Below are 10,157 nucleotides of genomic sequence, written 5' to 3'. Positions count from 1 at the left end.
ATGACCTTTCATGACTTCTTGATTGTTTTCATAATTCTTGCATACTTCACAATGCTGCTCCGAAAGACATGCGGTGTGATCCTCAGAAATGTTCCTTCAAGGATATTCTTTTCGCTCTTCGTATTGATTTCAAACAGTTCCTGCACACAGGCTATATTTCAGGTCAATTAGACATATTTGGGCATTTGCAAATCATTTTTTTCTCTCAGATCCTGGGGCTCTAAAACTGCACTTTTGGCCCTAACAGCACTGCTCAGATTCTCTGTGGAGCTTGACATTTTGATCCGCAACAGAGACTAAATGATAACCGTTTCCTTGTAAATACTGTTGCCTGCGGGGGAGGGTTTAAATAGACCAAGAAGGACTTTTCACTCACTCACTTGTTTATATTCACAACTCATCTAAATATGGACAACTAAAGCATTTAAAATATAGTGTGCATTACATGCAGCAGTGAGAGGCTGCTGCAGAGAAAGTAGTGTGAGGGGAGACCCATAATTACAGCAAATTATTGTTAGTAATTTTCTAAATTCCTCAGCTTTTACGCTTACAAATTATGTAATTATGGCCATTTCCCAAAAAGATAGCAAATAGGTTGTGATTGTTCAGTTCAGACTTTCTTTAACAGACAATATAATTTCACTATCTTTCATTCTGCCACTCTCTTCTTTTTGTTTTTCTTTAAAGAGAATATCTTTAAAGTTTTTTTTCTGTTCATGTATGAAAGAACAAGCTGCCTTTGTTTGAAGTGTTTGGTCTTGGCATCTGTGATCACTCTCATTAGGGCTCTCCTCTCACTGAAAGCAAAAACACTCCAATTCATTTATTTTTATTTCAAACATATAATTGACTGCTGTCTGAGCTTGCATCCACATCTAAGAGAAAGTATTTATTTGAACCTAACTAACACCCCTTTCTTCAGCAATTTTAAATATAAATGGAGGAGGAATCGATTAGTCGCTCACTGATTTTTGTATGTTTTTCCCCTATCTCCAAAAAAACATAATATGAGTAAATAATTCCTTTTACCAATAAGTGCGGAGATTGGATTGAATATTTATTTTGCCTTGAGAAAAAGTCAGCGCTTAAGTTTGACCCCTGCGTATTGTCATGACAACCTAAGGTCTCTGACACTTCATGGCTAGTAGATGACAACATCCTCCTACTACCGTGTACATGTTGAACCGGCATCGCCCACACAGGGGGAGATTGACATAAACACTCTTTAATTGAGCTGCAAATGTTGTCATAAGATGGAGTCATTATTTTATCATCCCTAAGGGGAAAATCTGCTCGTGCAAAAAGAAAAAGAAATGTATAATTAATACAGCCAGTCACATTATGCCCGATGTGAAGCTGCACAGATAGGATAATATTACATTTTTACAGTGGCGCTCTGAGCCTTTCCCAGATTGCTGATAGTGTTCAGTGCTCAGCAGCTGGCTCCAGGGAAAGATTGCTCTATGTCACATCCTTATCAAAAGAGCGTTTTGTTCCTTCTTGCACACACAGTTCTTATTCCACAAGAAGGCCTGTGATCTGGTATATGTGTGTAGATCTTTCTTCAGCATCCCCCCCCCCCCTTTTCTCAATGCTCTGCTGAAGATCAATTGTGTTTGTACTGTATGTGAATGTGTATCAAAGAGTCCCCACAGTCAATGCCTCCACTTATAAGGTAATGTACTGACACGGGAGACTCCACGGGGACTGTACCGAGAGCTCCATGTACAGAAGCTGTGCAGCACAAGGAAGGGTTGGGAGGAGGGGGGAACACAGCAGTCATATAGCGTGGGAGGAGGAAGCTGGATTGATAACACACACTACTTACACAATACTATCTTCAAGTGGAAAGCAAATATATACCTACATGCACAGAAATGCAAACACATATGTACAGGCAATGTTGCCAGTGGCTGGTTTCAATACCAAGGGCTCCCGACCTGAGTGCTAGCCATGCGCATGAATCTCCCATCGAACACCTATTCTGTTTCACAGAGCCACGGGGGAATACACTGTCAATGAGAACTTTCATAGCAGCAGAAACACTCACCCAGTTGTTTTATTAATCCTTCAGACTTATAAAGGTAGCTGTCCACACAGAAGGGGAATTATTCCCATGCATTTCAATATTATATTGACCTTATAACTAGCCAAGTTTAAGTCATAAATCCATAGTTGCTCTTGTCTGAGAAGTGGGCAGACGGGTGCTCACCAGCTCCTCCTTCTCGCTCTCACTCTTTTACAGCTGAGGTGGGAGGCAGGTCAAATACAAGGCTGGGGTTTTGCTGGATTTAACCCAGCCAAAGGAGCGGAGAGGGAGCATGCACGTGATGGTCTGTGCTGTGTGTGAATGTATAGGTATTTAATAGCAATAGGATGGCGATGCATTGTCCTTTTGATGTGTTATATGTGCTTCTCTATGTGTCTGTAAGAATATGTGGATACATAAGCAGTGACAGAAGGTGACCCCTGTGTCAGTGCTTTATTATGTCCGGTTCATTTGCTAGGCCAGATTCCATTGGCTGTCAGTTTTACTGCCTGACTGTGTCAGCTGGACAGTGTTAAGTCTGATGGAGTGTTTTTGCCTCTGAAGCCATCCTGAACAGAAAGGCAGGGAGAGCTATATAACAGGCTCAGTGACAGGTTCTCAAAACAGGCGGGCCATGAATATGCAAGCTCTTCCATAAACATCCAGGAAAAAAAACCCCGCTTGATGTGGCTGAATCTGAAAATAAGCAATTTTGCCATATTCAAGCAGCAGCATTGACACTTTCAGCACATTTCTCTGAGAGTCTCACTGTCTCTTCAGTTTTATTTCTGCAGCAAGAGTTAGAGTTTCTTGCCTGTTTCATCACTAAATATTAAATAATGTTTCACTTTACTGTCACAACATAATGAAAACAGGAGAGGCATGTGCGATGGGATAAAAAGAAATCATAATTGGATATTTTTGAGATCTTATGATATTTGTGCATTTTTTAATTATGTGATTTTGCACAAGTAACATGTCTTGATTGATTGGGATAAGGACCTCCTCTTAGCTCCAAATGTGCTTCCAACCTCCCCTGTTTAATGCAAATTAAGCGAACATGTGCCTTTGATATTGAAATGATCTTACTGCATTCCTACAACTATTTCAGCAGATGAAGTGGAACTGTGTGTGCACTTTCTTACTGTAAGTAACATTTACCTTACCAGGACCCTGAGCTTCATTAGGACCCAGACTTACTATTTGTTAAAGAGTAACTGATAGTACAGCTACAAATTAAAAACAGAATAATATAACAACTACACTCACAAATACATTGAAATTTTACTGTTGGAATAAACACAACACGATAAGTGAGTAGACTGGGGTAGTGTTTGAAATTTTTAGATACTCTTGCTGATATGATATCTGAGTGTTGGTACTTTATTATCGATCTATCTTTCAATTATTTTCTTGATGAATCGGTTGGTTTTATAATATCAAAAAATTGTGAAAAATACCACAATGCAATTTCCCAAAGTCCAAGGTGACACCTTGAAATGTCTTGTTTTGTCCGACCAACAGTCTAAAACTCCAAAATATTTAGTTAACTATAATAACTATATTAACTATTATGAGACAAGGAAAAGTAGCTAACTTACACCTTTGAGAAGCTAGAGCCATCAAATTATTGTTAAAAATTAACTGATTATCAAAATATTTGCCGATTAATTTTCAGACTTCAGTGACTCATTGTTTCAGCTATAAAACTAAATACGTTTCAATCAATTACTTTGAGGAATAAAAATGTTTTTCTAGAGCAAAAACCCTTTTTTCCTTTAATAAAGGAAGACAAATTCTTAAATATTAAATGTCTGAACACAATCAGCCATATAAGACCTTTGCCTAATACAATAGTCTTTTTTTTTTTTTAAATAATTTTTAAATCAGAAACTGAAAATTAGACATAAAGAAGAATAAGAATATGATCAAGCATTTGATTGCAGCTTTCAGTACTTGACAGTTTTTGACACTTGGTGTTGTGCACACATTTACTGAAAGTGTTGACGTTTGATAACCTCCCTACAAGTGAATCACTCCTTATAAGACATATGCTCAGTCCAGGGAATTTACCAAAGTATGCATATGCTGGGGTTTGGAAAAGCTTGAATTGAGTAATATTTCCAGTGGATGTGCGCGTAAACAAGACAAATACAGTGATTGCATCATATATGTAATAATATGTGTGGCTCCCAGGAGTCATAGCCTTGTGTGTTTTTTCACGCTTAGTGTCTTTTCAGGACATCATGTTGTGTGGCCCTTGGGGTTTTTGTCTGAGGTGATAACAGGACGGTGTGTCTCTCTGTGTGTGTGTGAGTGGATAGAAGTGTCTTTGTAATGCAAGGACCCCACATGAAAAAATCCACACAGGCCCAGTGAGAGTCTCATTGCAACAGACACAGCACCTCCAACCTCACGACTGAAAAAAATCAACCCACCAACTCACTATTTACCTGCTTTTGTCTGAATATTGGCTCGTCCTTCCCACAACTGTCTTCTTCTTATGTTTTATTTTGCCTTGTTCATATATCCTGCAGATAGCAGGCAAGTAATTTGCAAACAGGCTGATATTTTCATATCTCCTGGCAGGTGCTTTGCAGAGCACAACTTTAGGGGAAATCTCAGGAAATCAGACATTGTGTTGGATATTACTGTGAAAAGTGTTGCGGACAGGATCAGATTGGCCCACAGTTAAAGTTCTGCTGGTCTGGCCACCGTTCTGTAGAAGGGGAAAGGGTGGTGATGCTATTAACTGTGCTCCTTTCCTGTTTAGAGGAAGGGACTGTACATTCCAGGACACACACACTCACACATGGGCACTTATGAAAACATTCTTGTACATGAGCACAAATACTTTATGCATACCACCTAAACAAACTTTACACTTAGTATACATTTTACTTCATACACACGAGCGTGTACTCAAACATCTAAATGCATGCACACGCCTTCCTACTCCGACACACTCACTCACTCAATGACTCTATCTTCCTTTCGTACTTTGTCTCTCTCTCTCTTTCTCTCTCACGCTCTTTACGGGAAGGCCACTCTGATAGGCCCCCTCATAAGGCGAGACACACCATCCCAGCTGATTCCAGGGGGAGTCCTTCAGAGGCAGCACTTCCAGTGGCTTCAGCGCATTAAAGCTTTTACCTTTTGCTTCTAAAGGCATCGGGACAAAAACAGGCCGACCTCTTTCTCTCCACCAGGGAGAGAGAGAATGCATTGTCTTGTGAGGACACTGATTACTCAGGAATCAGTCATCAATTATTCAAACGATGGCATACTGTATTGCCTCCACCTTTAGCGACAAGACGGCCTTTCAAGGCTGGGAAGTGCAGAGACACACCCTGCTCGGTCCGCAAGAATCAATACAGGCCAGGGTAGTTTGCTTGCTCGCTTTCGTTTTGGTCTGTCTTTTCTTCATACCAATGTGAGTTTGGGATCCTGGCTTTAGACAGTAAGGCATTTTGGAGACCTTGAAGTGCCAGCTGCTGAGGAGGCCACAGGGCTAAGGCAGGCCACCATGGAGGCCTGCAGGGTTTGGAAACATGCCCTTGGCATGTCCCTCAGTCTACAGTGCTGCCCTTTTGTCAAATTCTGCCCATTCGCATTGGTCTCTGCAGTGCCTGTTGTCTTAACTCAGCTGATTAGCTGTAAGTGAGCCTGATGAATGTCCGCAGTTCATCCACAACACCTGGTTCTCCAGAGAGTGGAGGTTGAAGTTGCCTCAAGGATGGAGACAGACAAAAAAAGGGGACTTTCTCTTAGACCAGTCCAAAGATGGGACCACCCAGGATTTGCATACTTGAGGTTTTTACTTTGCTTTTCTTCCTTGCCTCCACTCTACGGTGTTGCCGAGTTTTCCCTGGACCAGACTTCTGGCACACCTCGCACTCCCGCTCCTTAGTCACTGTCACTGAAACACAAAGACCGCAACACACAGCCCTGTGTCCTGTCCCAGACTGTCTGACCTCCCCTCTCTGGAAGCCTTCACCGCCTTGCAATGTTTGCTAATAGAATATCCTCTTACTCTGCCTCGGAGCCAGAGAACTTATTTTGAACGACCACAGACCGCTAAAAAAGGTCAAGCACCGCAGGCCAAAGAGCCAATTAAACAAATGAAGTGTAATTCACACCTAAACAGTTAAAGTGGATGTCATTCTTTCTTTGTTGCTTTTATTGTCATGTATTTCTAACATGTTGGTATTCAAGAGAGCTTTCTCTGACCTTCCTGGTTGTGTCAAGGTCAGTCTGCATGCCAGTACATGCTTATTTGTGGGCCATTTGGCCTCTTAAAGTATGCCTGTGTTGCAGCTTGTGACATGAAAGAGTGAAAGAAAATGTGGAGGGGAGAGGAAAAATCATAAGGGTGAGGAAAAGTTTGGGAGGAGCGAAAAGGAGGGAGGGAGAGGGAGAGGTTGGGAGGGTCGCTGAAGGAGTTGGATAACAATGGCTGGAGTCCAAGGTTGGCTAATAGTATCTGACACACTGCAATTTTGAGGCTTATATCAACATTGTTTTTACAGCTGTAATTAAGCCACCTAATCAGAAGCACATTGGTCGGGACAGTCTGGGGCTGTGAGGGGGCAGACACACAGTGAGCTGTGTTCAGCCCTGCGGCAAGGCAGCAGCACCGCACTGGGCTTGGGCTAGGTGGAGGCCAGCCAATGGAACTGTGGGTGGGAGAGCATCCTGAGTGTGACACACACATGCACACATATACACACAGATGTACACAAGGGCTATGCATTATGAACCAGGGCCACACTGAATGAGTGCAGATATGGGGAGGGAGCAGTGTGTATGTATGCATGTATGTATAGAACTATATATATATATATATATATATATATATATATGTGTGTGTGTGTGAATGTGAATTCTTGTGGTAAAACATCTGTCCAAATTCTGTGGCTGTGTGTGTTGCAATAGTCTCCTGGTGGCGTGCATATCTGTGTTTATCAAGTGCTCAATTATGCCCAAATCTTACTTATGCACGCATGTGTGCTCAAGTGCATTTCCATGTTTGTTCAGTGGACATTTTATGGTGTGCGTCTGTGTGCAAAAAGAACAGCGTGCAAATGTGTATATGAAAGAGAGAGGGAACATGTGCATGTGTGCGGTCGCTTCAGCCCCACAGAGGTTCACCCCACCCTTGTCAGGGCCCAGTGCCGAGTCACCCAAGTCTCAAATGGCAACAGCACACAGACAGGCACACACAGACACACACATACAGAGCAGGACGCGGAGCTCAGCTGGGGCCAAAATCAACAGATGAGCTGGTCTGAACTGGCTCGCTGTGTGTTCTGATTGTAAATTGCGCTGGTGATGATTAGAGAACTCCAGCACAGGATGTCGACTCTTAAAACTGTCCAGAGAAAATAATTTTCTACTATGTTCAGGAAACTTTTTTTTCTTTCTCTCCTTTACACTGCTCCCCACTCCAACCTGCCCTCCCTCCCTCCCTCTTTAATTTAAACATCATGGGGCTGTATGTGAGGAGGTGGAAGGAGTTGGTGTGTAAATTGGTTTAAGGCATCCAGAGTAAAAAAGGCCAGACAATGAAGGCTGTTTAGAGTTTCATCGCATCTATGCAAGTGCGCACACAGGCCCATAGTTGTCTATAGGCATACATACCTATGCATGCACTTGCAAATATCCCTAAAATGTCACAATTTATTTGTGTGGACAGCTGCATGCACTTTTCCTGATCAGTGTATCTTTGAGAACAAGACATTACCGTGTTATTTTATTTTGTTAAAGGTGCAATGTGCAGAATTTTGTGGCGTCTAGTGAAACGGAGTTGGCAGAAATGGAATATAATTTTCATAAGTATTTTTTCTTAAGTGTATAATAACCTGAAAATGAAAATCATTGTCTTTTCATTACATTATAATGAGCCCTTTATATCATAGGGAGCAGGTCCTCTTTCATGGAGGGAGGCTGCCATGTTGCACCGCCATGTTTCTACAGTAGCTCAGAACAGAGTTTCACGGCCACCGTAGGTACTCTTACACATTTGGAAGCGGTTATTTGTTTTTTGTTGTTAGGGGTATTTAGATGGTTGCAATCTGCACCCCCACCATTAGATGCCACTAAATCCTGCACACTGCACCTTTAAGGTATGTGTGCATTAACAGCATTATCTAGTTGTTTATTCCAGTGTGGCTGTCAGAAAGTGGGAAGTAAGATCAATGAGGGTGTGTGTAACAGAGCCAGAGGTTGATGGGGATGGATGATTATTGTTCTGCTCTTTACCTCCTACTCACTGTGTCATGATGTCATCATCCTGAGACACATAATCCTGGGCCAGCCCAGCTTGTTGTTGTTTCCTCCATCCCCACTAAAAACTTTTTGACCCATCACTTACCGACATTACACTGGGCTTGTCTGAGACACAATCTCTTTCTGATGGACTGAACAGAAAAACAAACCTTGATGGATGGATCCCTTTTGATGTTTCTGATATTGATTACCAACACGAGTGCTTATATGCTGGCATTATAGGTATCTGTGGTTCTTCTTTGATATGAAAAAATATTTTGACATCAACCTATAATGACAAGCCATTAAAGGCAGTATATGTGACTGGACACCTGAGTAGAGTTTGCTGAACTTCTTGCAGTCTGTAGCCAGCCGGCAGATTTAGTCCCACATTCCTGCACCCCTGCTGCGTCGCCCAGCTCGGTGACCATGAATGTGTTAGCAACTACTGAGTCCTCTCACCACGTCCTTCTGCCTAATTTAGATTTATGTCCTTTTTAAAGACTTTGCCATTCCCTTCTCCTACAGATGACATTTTTGCCTCTCAGAGTCATATAGTATATACATTATTTTTCAAATGGAATGGAATGCTTTGAGAAAATGAAAGAACGGATAGAGGCAAGGGAGGGAAAGACACGGGGAAGAAGACAAGTTTGTGTGACTTGTCTGGAACAGTGCGTCGCTGCTTGCCTGAAGTTTGGCAGTAGTTACAGTCTCCCTCTCTTGTTACTCTCCCTCCTTCTCTCCCACCTCCACAGAAATGTCCAGCTTGATTTAATCAGGGAGGCAGAGGGGAAATCAAACTGGGCGTGGGACCAAAAGCCTCCATATGGGGACAGGCCTGGTCCTGCGACCTAATCAACCCCGGGGGCAGGCAACAAAGACAGTCAGTGAGTTTGTGAAAGAGTCTGTTTATATTTGTGTAATCGTGTGTCTGTATGTGTACAGTATGAGTGTGACTCAAGGAGGGGAATGAGGCTGGCGGGGAGCAGGGAGGATGTTAATGTGTCCCTCAGGTGGCAGCAACAGCACAGTCGCACACAGACTTGTGTTTGACATGAAGAAGGTGGGGAGAGTATTTCCTATCCCACCATTCCCTCCTCCTCCTTTTCCTGCTGTGCGGTTCAGACGTTAGAGCCGGCATTAAATTCCTGTCGACAAGCTCTGGGAGGGAAATGGGCCACGTTTGCCATCGCTGTGCCCCCAAACCCTGCAGGAGAGTCGCTGTCTTTCTCAAACATGCTACACCTCTGTCTTCCTTTTGTTCCTCCAGTTTTTTTCACCCTCCCCTCCCTCTGTCTTCTCTTTTCTCCCCTCCCTCGTGTTTCATGACTGTTTACGCAAAATGACGGTTCCTCCTCAGCTCGCTGGCTTGTGGTTCACTGAAACAAATAAATAAATCCAGGAGGACACACATCCATTCACAAACAGTCTGTGCTCACCCCACAAGCACATAACAAGATGAGAGATGGAGAGAAAATGTAAGCTGTGGGAAGAGAAAGTAAATTAAAAACAAATCATGGCATGACTATGGAATACAACTGGCGGATAGCGGAGACAAATAGCTAAACGAACACGGGATTCTCTGGCTCCCTCATCTATGTTAAACAATAATCAGGAATAGTCTAGATTAAACCCTCCTGCAAATCACTCTGACTGACTCATGTGTCTCACTGTAGTAATGATGACATGAGATTCTTTATTTAACTTAGCAACATGGAGGACAGTTTAGAGAGGACCAACACCTTGTTTTGCTGAAAGCATGTTATTATAGTTTTAATATAACCCAGTCGAGGTTGGCTCCAACAAGGACCCGGTAGTGTGCAATATGTATTCAAACTGCAGTCATAGGTCCCAAGGG

Source organism: Thunnus maccoyii, chromosome 2, assembly GCF_910596095.1.
Source record: "Thunnus maccoyii chromosome 2, fThuMac1.1, whole genome shotgun sequence".
Taxonomy (NCBI): domain Eukaryota; kingdom Metazoa; phylum Chordata; class Actinopteri; order Scombriformes; family Scombridae; genus Thunnus; species Thunnus maccoyii.
This window is presented reverse-complemented; position numbering follows the sequence as displayed.